The 13,429-nt window shown below is 52.8% G+C and overlaps 11 non-coding genes across 11 annotated transcripts; 9 read left to right on the top strand and 2 right to left on the bottom strand.

Moving 5' to 3' along the window:
* Positions 1 to 367: 367 nt before the first annotated feature.
* TRNAI-AAU (transfer RNA isoleucine (anticodon AAU)) lies at positions 368 to 441 on the top strand. Its single transcript has one exon. It is a non-coding gene; the product is annotated as a tRNA-Ile (tRNA).
* Positions 442 to 1,005: 564 nt separating this feature from the next.
* Positions 1,006 to 1,077, bottom strand: TRNAW-CCA (transfer RNA tryptophan (anticodon CCA)). Its single transcript has one exon. It is a non-coding gene; the product is annotated as a tRNA-Trp (tRNA).
* Positions 1,078 to 1,221: 144 nt separating this feature from the next.
* TRNAI-AAU (transfer RNA isoleucine (anticodon AAU)) lies at positions 1,222 to 1,295 on the top strand. The gene has a single exon. It is a non-coding gene; the product is annotated as a tRNA-Ile (tRNA).
* Positions 1,296 to 4,566: 3,271 nt separating this feature from the next.
* TRNAI-AAU (transfer RNA isoleucine (anticodon AAU)) lies at positions 4,567 to 4,640 on the top strand. The gene has a single exon. It is a non-coding gene; the product is annotated as a tRNA-Ile (tRNA).
* Positions 4,641 to 7,093: 2,453 nt separating this feature from the next.
* On the top strand, positions 7,094 to 7,167 carry TRNAI-AAU (transfer RNA isoleucine (anticodon AAU)). Its single transcript has one exon. It is a non-coding gene; the product is annotated as a tRNA-Ile (tRNA).
* A 762-nt stretch (positions 7,168 to 7,929) lies between these two features.
* Positions 7,930 to 8,003, top strand: TRNAI-AAU (transfer RNA isoleucine (anticodon AAU)). The gene has a single exon. It is a non-coding gene; the product is annotated as a tRNA-Ile (tRNA).
* Positions 8,004 to 8,567: 564 nt separating this feature from the next.
* Positions 8,568 to 8,639, bottom strand: TRNAW-CCA (transfer RNA tryptophan (anticodon CCA)). Its single transcript has one exon. It is a non-coding gene; the product is annotated as a tRNA-Trp (tRNA).
* Positions 8,640 to 8,765: 126 nt separating this feature from the next.
* TRNAI-AAU (transfer RNA isoleucine (anticodon AAU)) lies at positions 8,766 to 8,839 on the top strand. Its single transcript has one exon. It is a non-coding gene; the product is annotated as a tRNA-Ile (tRNA).
* A 782-nt stretch (positions 8,840 to 9,621) lies between these two features.
* On the top strand, positions 9,622 to 9,695 carry TRNAI-AAU (transfer RNA isoleucine (anticodon AAU)). Its single transcript has one exon. It is a non-coding gene; the product is annotated as a tRNA-Ile (tRNA).
* A 782-nt stretch (positions 9,696 to 10,477) lies between these two features.
* TRNAI-AAU (transfer RNA isoleucine (anticodon AAU)) lies at positions 10,478 to 10,551 on the top strand. The gene has a single exon. It is a non-coding gene; the product is annotated as a tRNA-Ile (tRNA).
* Positions 10,552 to 11,313: 762 nt separating this feature from the next.
* TRNAI-AAU (transfer RNA isoleucine (anticodon AAU)) lies at positions 11,314 to 11,387 on the top strand. The gene has a single exon. It is a non-coding gene; the product is annotated as a tRNA-Ile (tRNA).
* Positions 11,388 to 13,429: the final 2,042 nt, after the last annotated feature.

The raw sequence follows: 13,429 nt of genomic DNA, 5'->3' as shown, positions 1-13,429 counted from the left end.
GAGTGGAGCTTCTTCCAGGCCTACGGCACATGCTCTTTGGGTTTGGCTGTTCACCCAGCCTTCTGAGGGTGATCAGGAGCCTGCGTGGGTGGGAGCCGGAATGGAATGATGGGACAACGCGGAGAGGCCAGAGGAGCCTGGCTTGGGTGGGTGACGATGAAAACCAACATGACCCCGACGTGATTTGAACACGCAACCTTCTGATCTGGAGTCAGATGCGCTACCGTTGCGCCACGACGTCAGCAGTGGTGGCTCTGGAAAGCTTTAGGCTACTCCGGCATCAATTCTTCAGCGGTTGCCCACAGATTGACCTGGTTGCCCTGATAGCCCTGTGCCAGCTTTGGCCGGCTCTCCCTATGCAAGTTTCGGCCGGTTAGCTCAGTTGGTTAGAGCGTGGTGCTAATAACGCCAAGGTCGCGGGTTCGATCCCCGTACGGGCCATTGCCCTTTTATTCCAACCGCGGTGGATTCCTATGGCCGTCGGCGCTTGGCCTAGTTTTCTTTAACCTACTCAACGGATAGCAAAGATGCCTATTTCGCTAGTGGCGCAGCTTAATTATGTCCCAGCTTAATTATGTCCCACAACACCTCAAGGCTCCAAGATCCAGAACCATATCTGCTAAAGATTGTGGGAAAACAAAAAGTTAGCTGACGCCACAAGCCCTGGAGCCTCTCTGCACGCTTATGTTAGAACCCGAGGTAAGACATGTATTCTTCGGGAAAGAAAAACAACCCATAACGCCTTGCAAAGCACCTTCTGACCCTTGCAGGTTTTACATGCCTGATTCTTATTAATTTGAGGCTTTGCAACCCTCCACCCAATGCTATGAGCCCAGGAGTGGAGTTTCTTCCAGGCCTACGGCACATGCTCTTTGGGTTTGGCTGTTCACCCAGCCTTCTGAGGGTGATCGGGAGCCTGCGTGGGTGGGAGCCGGAATGGAATGATGGGACAACGCGGAGGGGCCAGAGGAGCCTGGCTTGGGTGGGTGACGATGAAAACCAACATGACCCCGACGTGATTTGAACACGCAACCTTCTGATCTGGAGTCAGACGCGCTACCGTTGCGCCACGAGGTCAGCTGTGGCGGCTCTGGAAAGCTTTAGGCTACTCCGGCGTCAATTCTTCAGCGGTTGCCCACAGATTGACCTGGTTGCCCTGATAGCCCTGATAGCCCTGATAGCCCTGTGCCAGCTTTGGCCGGCTCTCCCTATGCAAGTTTCGGCCGGTTAGCTCAGTTGGTTAGAGCGTGGTGCTAATAACGCCAAGGTCGCGGGTTCAATCCCCGTACGGGCCATTGCCCTTTTATTCCAACCGCGGTGGATTCCTATGGCCGTCGGCGCTTGGCCTAGTTTTCTTTAACCTACTCAACGGATAGCAAAGATGCCTATTTCGCTAGTGGCGCAGCTTAATTATGTCCCAGCTTAATTATGTCCCACAACACCTCAAGGCTCCAAGATCCAGAACCATATCTGCTAAAGATTGTGGGAAAACAAAAAGTTAGCTGACGCCACAAGCCCTGGAGCCTCTCTGCACGCTTATGTTAGAACCCGAGGTAAGACATGTATTCTTCGGGAAAGAAAAACAGCCCATAACGCCTTGCAAAGCACCTTCTGACCCTTGCAGGTTTTACATGCTTGATTCTTATTAATTTGAGGCTTTGCAACCCTCCACCCAATGCTATGAGCCCAGGAGTGGAGCTTCTTCCAGGCCTACGGCACATGCTCTTTGGGTTTGGCTGTTCACCCAGCCTTCTGAGGGTGATCGCGAGCCTGCGTGGGTGGGAGCCAGAATGGAATGATGGGACAACGCGGAGGGGCCAGAGGAGCCTGGCTTGGGTGGGTGACGATGAAAACCAACATGACCCCCGACGTGATTTGAACACGCAACCTTCTGATGTGGAGTCAGACGCGCTACCGTTGCGCCACGAGGTCAGCTGTGGTGGCCCTGGAAAGCTTTAGGCTACTCCGCGTCAATTCTTCAGCGGTTGCCCACAGATTGACCTGGTTGCCCTGATAGCCCTGTGCCAGCTTTGGCCAGCTCTCCCTATGCAAGTTTCGGCCGGTTAGCTCAGTTGGTTAGAGCGTGGTGCTAATAATGCCAAGGTTGCGGGTTCGATCCCCGTACGGGCCATTGCTCTTTTATTCCAACTGCGGTGGATTCCTATGGCCGTCGGCGCTTGGCCTAGTTTTCTTTAACCTACTCAACGGATAGCAAAGATGCCTATTTCGCTAGTGGCGCAGCTTAATTATGTCCCAGCTTAATTATGTCCCACAACACCTCAAGGCTCCAAGATCCAGAACCATATCTGCTAAAGATTGTGGGAAAACAAAAAGTTAGCTGACGCCACAAGCCCTGGAGCCTCTCTGCACGCTTATGTTAGAACCCGAGGTAAGACATGTATTCTTCGGGAAAGAAAAACAACCCATAACGCCTTGCAAAGCACCTTCTGACCCTTGCAGGTTTTACATGCTTGATTCTTATTAATTTCAGGCTTTGCAACCCTCCACCCAATGCTATGAGCCCAGGAGTGGAGCTTCTTCCTGGCCTACGGCACATGCTCTTTGGGTTTGGCTGTTCACCCAGCCTTCTGAGGGTGATCGGGAGCCTGCGTGGGTGGGAGCCGGAATGGAATGATGGGACAACGCGGAGGGGCCAGAGGAGCCTGGCTTGGGTGGGTGACGATGAAAACCAACATGACCCCCGACATGATTTGAACACGCAACCTTCTGATCTGGAGTCAGACGCGCTACCGTTGCGCCACGAGGTCAGCTGTGGTGGCTCTGGAAAGCTTTAGGCTACTCCGGCGTCAATTCTTCAGCGGTTGCCCACAGATTGACCTGGTTGCCCTGATAGCCCTGTGCCAGCTTTGGCCGGCTCTCCCTATGCAAGTTTCGGCCGGTTAGCTCAGTTGGTTAGAGCGTGGTGCTAATAACGCCAAGGTCGTGGGTTCGATCCCCGTGCGGGCCATTGCCCTTTTATTCCAACCGCGGTGGATTCCTATGGCCGTCGCCGCTTGGCCTAGTTTTCTTTAACCTACTCAACGGATAGCAAAGATGCCTATTTCGCTAGTGGCGCAGCTTAATTATGTCCCAGCTTAATTATGTCCCACAACACCTCAAGGCTCCAAGATCCAGAACCATATCTGCTAAAGATTGTGGGAAAACAAAAAGTTAGCTGACGCCACAAGCCCTGGAGCCTCTCTGCACGCTTATGTTAGAACCCGAGGTAAGACATGTATTCTTCGGGAAAGAAAAACAACCCATAACGCCTTGCAAAGCACCTTCTGACCCTTGCAGGTTTTACATGCTTGATTCTTATTAATTTGAGGCTTTGCAACCCTCCACCCAATGCTATGAGCCCAGGAGTGGAGCTTCTTCCAGGCCTACGGCACATGCTCTTTGGGTTTGGCTGTTCACCCAGCCTTCTGAGGGTGATCGGGAGCCTGCGTGGGTGGGAGCCGGAATGGAATGATGGGACAACGCGGAGGGGCCAGAGGAGCCTGGCTTGGGTGGGTGATGATGAAAACCAACATGACCCCGACGTGATTTGAACACGCAACCTTCTGATCTGGCGTCAGACGCGCTACCGTTGAGCCACGAGGTCAGCTGTGGTGGCTCTGGAAAGCTTTAGGCTACTCCGGCGTCAATTATTCAGCGGTTGCCCACAGATTGACCTGGTTGCCCTGATAGCCCTGTGCCAGCTTTGGCCGGCTCTCCCTATGCAAGTTCTGGCCGGTTAGCTCAGTTGGTTAGAGCGTGGTGCTAATAACGCCAAGGTCGCGGGTTCGATCCCTGTACGGGCCATTGCCCTTTTATTCCAACCGCGGTGGATTCCTATGGCCGTCGGCGCTTGGCCTAGTTTTCTTTAACCTACTCAACGGATAGCAAAGATGCCTATTTCGCTAGTGGCGCAGCTTAATTATGTCCCAGCTTAATTATGTCCCACAACACCTCAAGGCTCCAAGATCCAGAACCATATCTGCTAAAGATTGTGGGAAAACAAAAAGTTAGCTGACGCCACAAGCCCTGGAGCCTCTCTGCACGCTTATGTTAGAACCCGAGGTAAGACATGTATTCTTCGGGAAAGAAAAACAACCCATAACGCCTTGCAAAGCACCTTCTGACCCTTGCAGGTTTTACATGCTTGATTCTTATTAATTTGAGGCTTTGCAACCCTCCACCCAATGCTATGAGCCCAGGAGTGGAGCTTCTTCCAGGCCTACGGCACATGCTCTTTGGGTTTGGCTGTTCACCCAGCCTTCTGAGGGTGATCGGGAGCCTGCGTGGGTGGGAGCCGGAATGGAATGATGGGACAACGCGGAGGGGCCAGAGGAGCCTGGCTTGGGTGGGTGACGATGAAAACCAACATGACCCCGACGTGATTTGAACACGCAACCTTCTGATCTGGAGTCAGACGCGCTACCGTTGCGTCATGAGGTCAGCTGTGGCGGCTCTGGAAAGCTTTAGGCTACTCCGGCGTCAATTCTTCAGCGGTTGCCCACAGATTGACCTGGTTGCCCTGATAGCCCTGTGCCAGCTTTGGCCGGCTCTCCCTATGCAAGTTTTGGCCGGTTAGCTCAGTTGGTTAGAGCGTGGTGCTAATAACGCCAAGGTCGCGGGTTCGATCCCCGTACGGGCCATTGCCCTTTTATTCCAACCGCGGTGGATTCCTATGGCCGTCGGCGCTTGGCCTAGTTTTCTTTAACCTACTCAACGGATAGCAAAGATGCCTATTTCGCTAGTGGCGCAGCTTAATTATGTCCCAGCTTAATTATGTCCCACAACACCTCAAGGCTCCAAGATCCAGAACCATATCTGCTAAAGATTGTGGGAAAACAAAAAGTTAGCTGACGCCACAAGCCCTGGAGCCTCTCTGCACGCTTATGTTAGAACCCGAGGTAAGACATGTATTCTTCGGGAAAGAAAAACAACCCATAACGCCTTGCAAAGCACCTTCTGACCCTTGCAGGTTTTACATGCTTGATTCTTATTAATTTGAAGCTTTGCAACCCTCCACCCAATGCTATGAGCCCAGGAGTGGAGCTTCTTCCTGGCCTACGGCACATGCTCTTTGGGTTTGGCTGTTCACCCAGCCTTCTGAGGGTGATCGGGAGCCTGCGTGGGTGGGAGCCAGAATGGAATGATGGGACAACGCGGAGGGGCCAGAGGAGCCTGGCTTGGGTGGGTGACGATGAAAACCAACATGACCCCGACGTGATTTGAACACGCAACCTTCTGATCTGGAGTCAGACGCGCTACCGTTGCTCCACGAAGTCAGCTGTGGTGGCTCTGCAAAGCTTTAGGCTACTCCGGCGTCAATTCTTCAGCGATTGCCCACAGATTGACCTGGTTGCCCTGATAGCCCTGATAGCCCTGTGCCAGCTTTGGCCAGCTTTGGCCAGTTCTCCCTATGCAAGTTTCGGCCGGTTAGCTCAGTTGGTTAGAGCGTGGTGCTAATAACACCAAGGTCGCGGGTTCGATCCCCGTACGGGCCATTGCTCTTTTATTCCAACTGCGGTGGATTCCTATGGCCGTCGGCGCTTGGCCTAGTTTTCTTTAACCTTCTCAACGCATAGCAAAGATGCCTATTTCGCTAGTGGCGCAGCTTAATTATGTCCCAGCTTAATTATGTCCCACAACACCTCAAGGCTCCAAGATCCAGAACCATATCTGCTAAAGATTGTGGGAAAACAAAAAGTTAGCTGACGCCACAAGCCCTGGAGCCTCTCTGCACGCCTATGTTAGAACTCGAGGTAAGACATGTATTCTTCGGGAAAGAAAAACAACCCATAACGCCTTGCAAAGCACCTTCTGACCCTTGCAGGTTTTACATGCTTGATTCTTATTAATTTCAGGCTTTGCAACCCTCCACCCAATGCTATGAGCCCAGGAGTCGAGCTTCTTCCCGGCCTACGGCACATGCTCTTTGGGTTTGGCTGTTCACCCAGCCTTCTGAGGGTGATCGGGAGCCTGCGTGGGTGGGAGCCGGAATGGAATGATGGGACAACGCGGAGGGGCCAGAGAAGCCTGGCTTGGGTGGGTGACAATGAAATCCAACATGACCCCGACATGATTTGAACACGCAACCTTCTGATCTGGAGTCAGACACGCTACCGTTGCGCCACGAGGTCAGCTGTGGTGGCCCTGGAAAGCTTTAGGCTACTCCGGCGTCAATTCTTCAGCGGTTGCCCACAGATTGACCTGGTTGCCCTGATAGCCCTGTGCCAGCTTTGGCCGGCTCTCCCTATGCAAGTTTCGGCCGGTTAGCTCAGTTGGTTAGAGCGTGGTGCTAATAATGCCAAGGTCGCGGGTTCGATCCCCGTACGGGCCATTGCCCTTTCATTCCAACCGCGGTGGATTCCTATGGCCGTCGGCGCTTGGCCTAGTTTTCTTTAACCTACTCAACGGATAGCAAAGATGCCTATTTCGCTAGTGGCGCAGCTTAATTATGTCCCAGCTTAATTATGTCCCACAACACCTCAAGGCTCCAAGATCCAGAACCATATCTGCTAAAGATTGTGGGAAAACAAAAAGTTAGCTGACGCCACAAGCCCTGGAGCCTCTCTGCACGCTTATGTTAGAACCCGAGGTAAGACATGTATTCTTCGGGGAAGAAAAACAACCCATAACGCCTTGCAAAGCACCTTCTGACCCTTGCAGGTTTTACATGCTTGATTCTTATTAATTTGAGGCTTTGCAACCCTCCACCCAATGCTATGAGCCCAGGAGTGGAGCTTCTTCCAGGCCTACGGCACATGCTCTTTGGGTTTGGCTGTTCACCCAACCTTCTGAGGGTGATCGGGAGCCTGCGTGGGTGGGAGCCGGAATGGAATGATGGGACAACGCGGAGGGGCCAGAGGAGCCTGGCTTGGGTGGGTGACGATGAAAACCAACATGACCCCGACGTGATTTGAACACGCAACCTTCTGATCTGGAGTCAGACGCGCTACCGTTGCGCCATGAGGTCAGCTGTGGCGGCTCTGGAAAGCTTTAGGCTACTCCGGCGTCAATTCTTCAGCGGTTGCCCACAGATTGACCTGGTTGCCCTGATAGCCCTGTGCCAGCTTTGGCCGGCTCTCCCTATGCAAGTTTCGGCCGGTTAGCTCAGTTGGTTAGAGCGTGGTGCTAATAACGCCAAGGTCGCGGGTTCGATCCCCGTACGGGCCATTGCCCTTTTATTCCAACCGCGGTGGATTCCTATGGCCGTCGGCGCTTGGCCTAGTTTTCTTTAACCTACTCAACGGATAGCAAAGATGCCTATTTCGCTAGTGGCGCAGCTTAATTATGTCCCAGCTTAATTATGTCCCACAACACCTCAAGGCTCCAAGATCCAGAACCATATCTGCTAAAGATTGTGGGAAAACAAAAAGTTAGCTGACGCCACAAGCCCTGGAGCCTCTCTGCACGCTTATGTTAGAACCCGAGGTAAGACATGTATTCTTCGGGAAAGAAAAACAGCCCATAACGCCTTGCAAAGCACCTTCTGACCCTTGCAGGTTTTACATGCTTGATTCTTATTAATTTGAGGCTTTGCAACCCTCCACCCAATGCTATGAGCCCAGGAGTGGAGCTTCTTCCAGGCCTACGGCACATGCTCTTTGGGTTTGGCTGTTCACCCAGCCTTCTGAGGGTGATCGGGAGCCTGCGTGGGTGGGAGCCGGAATGGAATGATGGGACAACGCGGAGGGGCCAGAGGAGCCTGGCTTGGGTGGGTGACGATGAAAACCAACATGACCCCGACGTGATTTGAACACGCAATCTTCTGATGTGGAGTCAGACGCGCTACCGTTGCGCCACGAGGTCAGCTGTGGTGGCCCTGGAAAGCTTTAGGCTACTCCGGCGTCAATTCTTCAGCGGTTGCCCACAGATTGACCTGGTTGCCCTGATAGCCCTGTGCCAGCTTTGGCCGGCTCTCCCTATGCAAGTTTCGGCCGGTTAGCTCAGTTGGTTAGAGCGTGGTGCTAATAACGCCAAGGTCGCGGGTTCGATCCCCGTACGGGCCATTGCCCTTTCATTCCAACCGCGGTGGATTCCTATGGCCGTCGGCGCTTGGCCTAGTTTTCTTTAACCTACTCAACGGATAGCAAAGATGACTATTTCGCTAGTGGCGCAGCTTAATTATGTCCCAGCTTAATTATGTCCCACAACACCTCAAGGCTCCAAGATCCAGAACCATATCTGCTAAAGATTGTGGGAAAACAAAAAGTTAGCTGACGCCACAAGCCCTGGAGCCTCTCTGCACGCTTATGTTAGAACCCGAGGTAAGACATGTATTCTTCGGGAAAGAAAAACAACCCATAACGCCTTGCAAAGCACCTTCTGACCCTTGCAGGTTTTACATGCTTGATTCTTATTAATTTGAGGCTTTGCAACCCTCCACCCAATGCTATGAGCCCAGGAGTGGAGCTTCTTCCAGGCCTACGGCACATGCTCTTTGGGTTTGGCTGTTCACCCAGCCTTCTGAGGGTGATCGGGAGCCTGCGTGGGTGGGAGCCGGAATGGAATGATGGGACAACGCGGAGGGGCCAGAGGAGCCTGGCTTGGGTGGGTGACGATGAAAACCAACATGACCCCGACGTGATTTGAACACGCAACCTTCTGATCTGGAGTCAGACGCGCTACCGTTGCGCCACGAGGTCAGCTGTGGTGGCTCTGGAAAGCTTTAGGCTACTCCGGCGTCAATTCTTCAGCGGTTGCCCACAGATTGACCTGGTTGCCCTGATAGCCCTGTGCCAGCTTTGGCCGGCACTCCCTATGCAAGTTTCGGCCGGTTAGCTCAGTTGGTTAGAGCGTGGTGCTAATAACGCCAAGGTCGCGGGTTCGATCCCCGTACGGGCCATTGCCCTTTTATTCCAACCGCGGTGGATTCCTATGGCCGTCGGCGCTTGGCCTAGTTTTCTTTAACCTACTCAACGGATAGCAAAGATGCCTATTTCGCTAGTGGCGCAGCTTAATTATGTCCCAGCTTAATTATGTCCCACAACACCTCAAGGCTCCAAGATCCAGAACCATATCTGCTAAAGATTGTGGGAAAACAAAAAGTTAGCTGACGCCACAAGCCCTGGAGCCTCTCTGCACGCTTATGTTAGAACCCGAGGTAAGACATGTATTCTTCGGGAAAGAAAAACAACCCATAACGCCTTGCAAAGTACCTTCTGACCCTTGCAGGTTTTACATGCTTGATTCTTATTAATTTGAGGCTTTGCAACCCTCCACCCAATGCTATGAGCCCAGGAGTGGAGCTTCTTCCAGGCCTACGGCACATGCTCTTTGGGTTTGGCTGTTCACCCAGCCTTCTGAGGGTGATCGGGAGCCTGCGTGGGTGGGAGCCGGAATGGAATGATGGGACAACGCGGAGGGGCCAGAGGAGCCTGGCTTGGGTGGGTGACGATGAAAACCAACATGATCCCGACGTGATTTGAAATCGCAACCTTCTGATCTGGAGTCAGACGCGCTACCGTTGCGCCACGAGGTCAGCTGTGGTGGCTCTGGAAAGCTTTAGGCTACTCCGGCGTCAATTCTTCAGCGGTTGCCCACAGATTGACCTGGTTGCCCACAGATTGACCTTGTTGCCCTGATAGCCCTGTGCCAGCTTTGGCCGGCTCTCCCTATGCAAGTTTCGGCCGGTTAGCTCAGTTGGTTAGAGCGTGGTGCTAATAACGCCAAGGTCGCGGGTTCGATCCCCGTACGGGCCATTGCCCTTTTATTCCAACCGCGGTGGATTCCTATGGCCGTCGGCGCTTGGCCTAGTTTTCTTTAACCTACTCAACGGATAGCAAAGATGCCTATTTCGCTAGTGGCGCAGCTTAATTATGTCCCAGCTTAATTATGTCCCACAACACCTCAAGGCTCCAAGATCCAGAACCATATCTGCTAAAGATTGTGGGAAAACAAAAAGTTAGCTGACGCCACAAGCCCTGGAGCCTCTCTGCACGCTTATGTTAGAACCCGAGGTAAGACATGTATTCTTCGGGAAAGAAAAACAACCCATAACGCCTTGCAAAGCACCTTCTGACCCTTGCAGGTTTTACATGCTTGATTCTTATTAATTTGAGGCTTTGCAACCCTCCACCCAATGCTATGAGCCCAGGAGTGGAGCTTCTTCCAGGCCTACGGCACATGCTCTTTGGGTTTGGCTGTTCACCCAGCCTTCTGAGGGTGATCGGGAGCCTGCGTGGGTGGGAGCCGGAATGGAATGATGGGACAACGCGGAGGGGCCAGAGGAGCCTGGCTTGGGTGGGTGACGATGAAAACCAACATGATCCCGACGTGATTTGAACTCGCAACCTTCTGATCTGGAGTCAGACGCGCTACCGTTGCGCCACGAGGTCAGCTGTGGTGGCTCTGGAAAGCTTTAGGCTACTCCGGCGTCAATTCTTCAGCGGTTGCCCACAGATTGACCTGGTTGCCCACAGATTGACCTTGTTGCCCTGATAGCCCTGTGCCAGCTTTGGCCGGCTCTCCCTATGCAAGTTTCGGCCGGTTAGCTCAGTTGGTTAGAGCGTGGTGCTAATAACGCCAAGGTCGCGGGTTCGATCCCCGTACGGGCCATTGCCCTTTTATTCCAACCGCGGTGGATTCCTATGGCCGTCGGCGCTTGGCCTAGTTTTCTTTAACCTACTCAACGGATAGCAAAGATGCCTATTTCGCTAGTGGCGCAGCTTAATTATGTCCCAGCTTAATTATGTCCCACAACACCTCAAGGCTCCAAGATCCAGAACCATATCTGCTAAAGATTGTGGGAAAACAAAAAGTTAGCTGACGCCACAAGCCCTGGAGCCTCTCTGCACGCTTATGTTAGAACCCGAGGTAAGACATGTATTCTTCGGGAAAGAAAAACAACCCATAACGCCTTGCAAAGTACCTTCTGACCCTTGCAGGTTTTACATGCTTGATTCTTATTAATTTGAGGCTTTGCAACCCTCCACCCAATGCTATGAGCCCAGGAGTGGAGCTTCTTCCAGGCCTACGGCACATGCTCTTTGGGTTTGGCTGTTCACCCAGCCTTCTGAGGGTGATCGGGAGCCTGCGTGGGTGGGAGCCGGAATGGAATGATGGGACAACGCGGAGGGGCCAGAGGAGCCTGGCTTGGGTGGGTGACGATGAAAACCAACATGATCCCGACGTGATTTGAACTCGCAACCTTCTGATCTGGAGTCAGACGCGCTACCGTTGCGCCACGAGGTCAGCTGTGGTGGCTCTGGAAAGCTTTAGGCTACTCCGGCGTCAATTCTTCAGCGGTTGCCCACAGATTGACCTGGTTGCCCTGATAGCCCTGTGCCAGCTTTGGCCGGCTCTCCCTATGCAAGTTTCGGCCGGTTAGCTCAGTTGGTTAGAGCGTGGTGCTAATAACGCCATGGTCGCGGGTTCGATCCCCGTACGGGCCATTGCCCTTTTATTCCAACCGCGGTGGATTCCTATGGCCGTCGGCGCTTGGCCTAGTTTTCTTTAACCTACTCAACGGATAGCAAAGATGCCTATTTCGCTAGTGGCGCAGCTTAATTATGTCCCAGCTTAATTATGTCCCACAACACCTCAAGGCTCCAAGATCCAGAACCATATCTGCTAAAGATTGTGGGAAAACAAAAAGTTAGCTGACGCCACAAGCCCTGGAGCCTCTCTGCACGCTTATGTTAGAACCCGAGGTAAGACATGTATTCTTCGGGAAAGAAAAACAACCCATAACGCCTTGCAAAGCACCTTCTGACCCTTGCAGGTTTTTACATGCTTGATTCTTATTAATTTGAGGCTTTGCAACCCTCCACCCAATGCTATGAGCCCAGGAGTGGAGCTTCTTCCAGGCCTACGGCACATGCTCTTTGGGTTTGGCTGTTCACCCAGCCTTCTGAGGGTGATCGGGAGCCTGCGTGGGTGGGAGCAGGAATGGAATGATGGGACAACGCGGAGGGGCCAGAGGAGCCTGGCTTTGGTGGGTGACGATTAAAACCAACATGCCCCCGACGTGATATGAACACGCAACCTTCTGATCTGGAGTCAGACGCGCTACCGTTGCGCCACGAGGTCAGCTGTGGTGGCTCTGGAAAGCTTTAGGCTACTCCGGCGTCAATTCTTCAGCGGTTGCCCACAGATTGACCTGGTTGCCCTGATAGCCCTGTGCCAGCTTTGGCCGGCTCTCCATATGCAAGTTTCGGCTGGTTAGCTCAGTTGGTTAGAGTGTGGTGCTAATAACGCCAAGGTCGCGGGTTCGATCCCCGTACGGGCTATTGCCCTTTTATTCCAACCGCGGTGGATTCCTATGGCCGTCGGCGCTTGGCCTAGTTTTCTTTAACCTACTCAACGGATAGCAAAGATGCCTATTTCGCTAGTGGCGCAGCTTAATTATGTCCCAGCTTAATTATGTCCCACAACACCTCAAGGCTCCAAGATCCAGAACCATATCTGCTAAAGATTGTGGGAAAACAAAAAGTTAGCTGACGCCACAAGCCCTGGAGCCTCTCTGCACGCTTATGTTAGAACCCGAGGTAAGATATGTATTCTTCGGGAAAGAAAAACAACCCATAACGCCTTGCAAAGCACCTTCTGACCCTTGCAGGTTTTTACATGCTTGATTCTTATTAATTTGAGGCTTTGCAACCCTCCACCCAATGCTATGAGCCCAGGAGTGGAGCTTCTTCCAGGCCTACGGCACATGCTCTTTGGGTTTGGCTGTTCACCCAGCCTTCTGAGGGTGATCGGGAGCCTGCGTGGGTGGGAGCCGGAATGGAATGATGGGACAACGCGGAGGTGCCAGAGGAGCCTGGCTTTGGTGGGTGACGATTAAAACCAGCATGCCCCCGACGTGATATGAACACGCAACCTTCTGATCTGGAGTCAGACGCGCTACCGTTGCGCCACGAGGTCAGCTGTGGTGGCTCTGGAAAGCTTTAGGCTACTCCGGCGTCAATTCTTCAGCGGTTGCCCACAGATTGACCTGGTTGCCCTGATAGCCCTGTGCCAGCTTTGGCCGGCTCTCCCTATGCAAGTTTCGGCCGGTTAGCTCAGTTGGTTAGAGTGTGGTGCTAATAACGCCAAGGTCGCGGGTTCGATCCCTGTACGGGCCATTGCCCTTTTATTCCAACCGCGGTGGATTCCTATGGCCGTCGGCGCTTGGCCTAGTTTTCTCTAACCTACTCAACGGATAGCAAAGATGCCTATTTCGCTAGTGGCGCAGCTTAATTATGTCCCAGCTTAATTATGTCCCACAACACCTCAAGGCTCCAAGATCCAGAACCATATCTGCTAAAGATTGTGGGAAAACAAAAAGTTAGCTGACGCCACAAGCCCTGGAGCCTCTCTGCACGCTTATGTTAGAACCCGAGGTAAGACATGTATTCTTCGGGAAAGAAAAACAACCCATAACGCCTTGCAAAGCACCTTCTGACCCTTGCAGGTTTTACATGCTTGATTCTTATTAATTTGAGGCTTTGCA

The sequence above is a fragment of the Lithobates pipiens genome, unplaced genomic scaffold, assembly GCF_037356315.1.
Source record: "Lithobates pipiens isolate NorthernLeopardFrog02 unplaced genomic scaffold, aLitPip1_a1.2 Scaffold_8, whole genome shotgun sequence".
Taxonomy (NCBI): Eukaryota; Metazoa; Chordata; class Amphibia; order Anura; family Ranidae; genus Lithobates; species Lithobates pipiens.
Note: the sequence above shows the minus strand (reverse complement) of the source record. Positions and strands in the feature narration are given on the sequence as shown.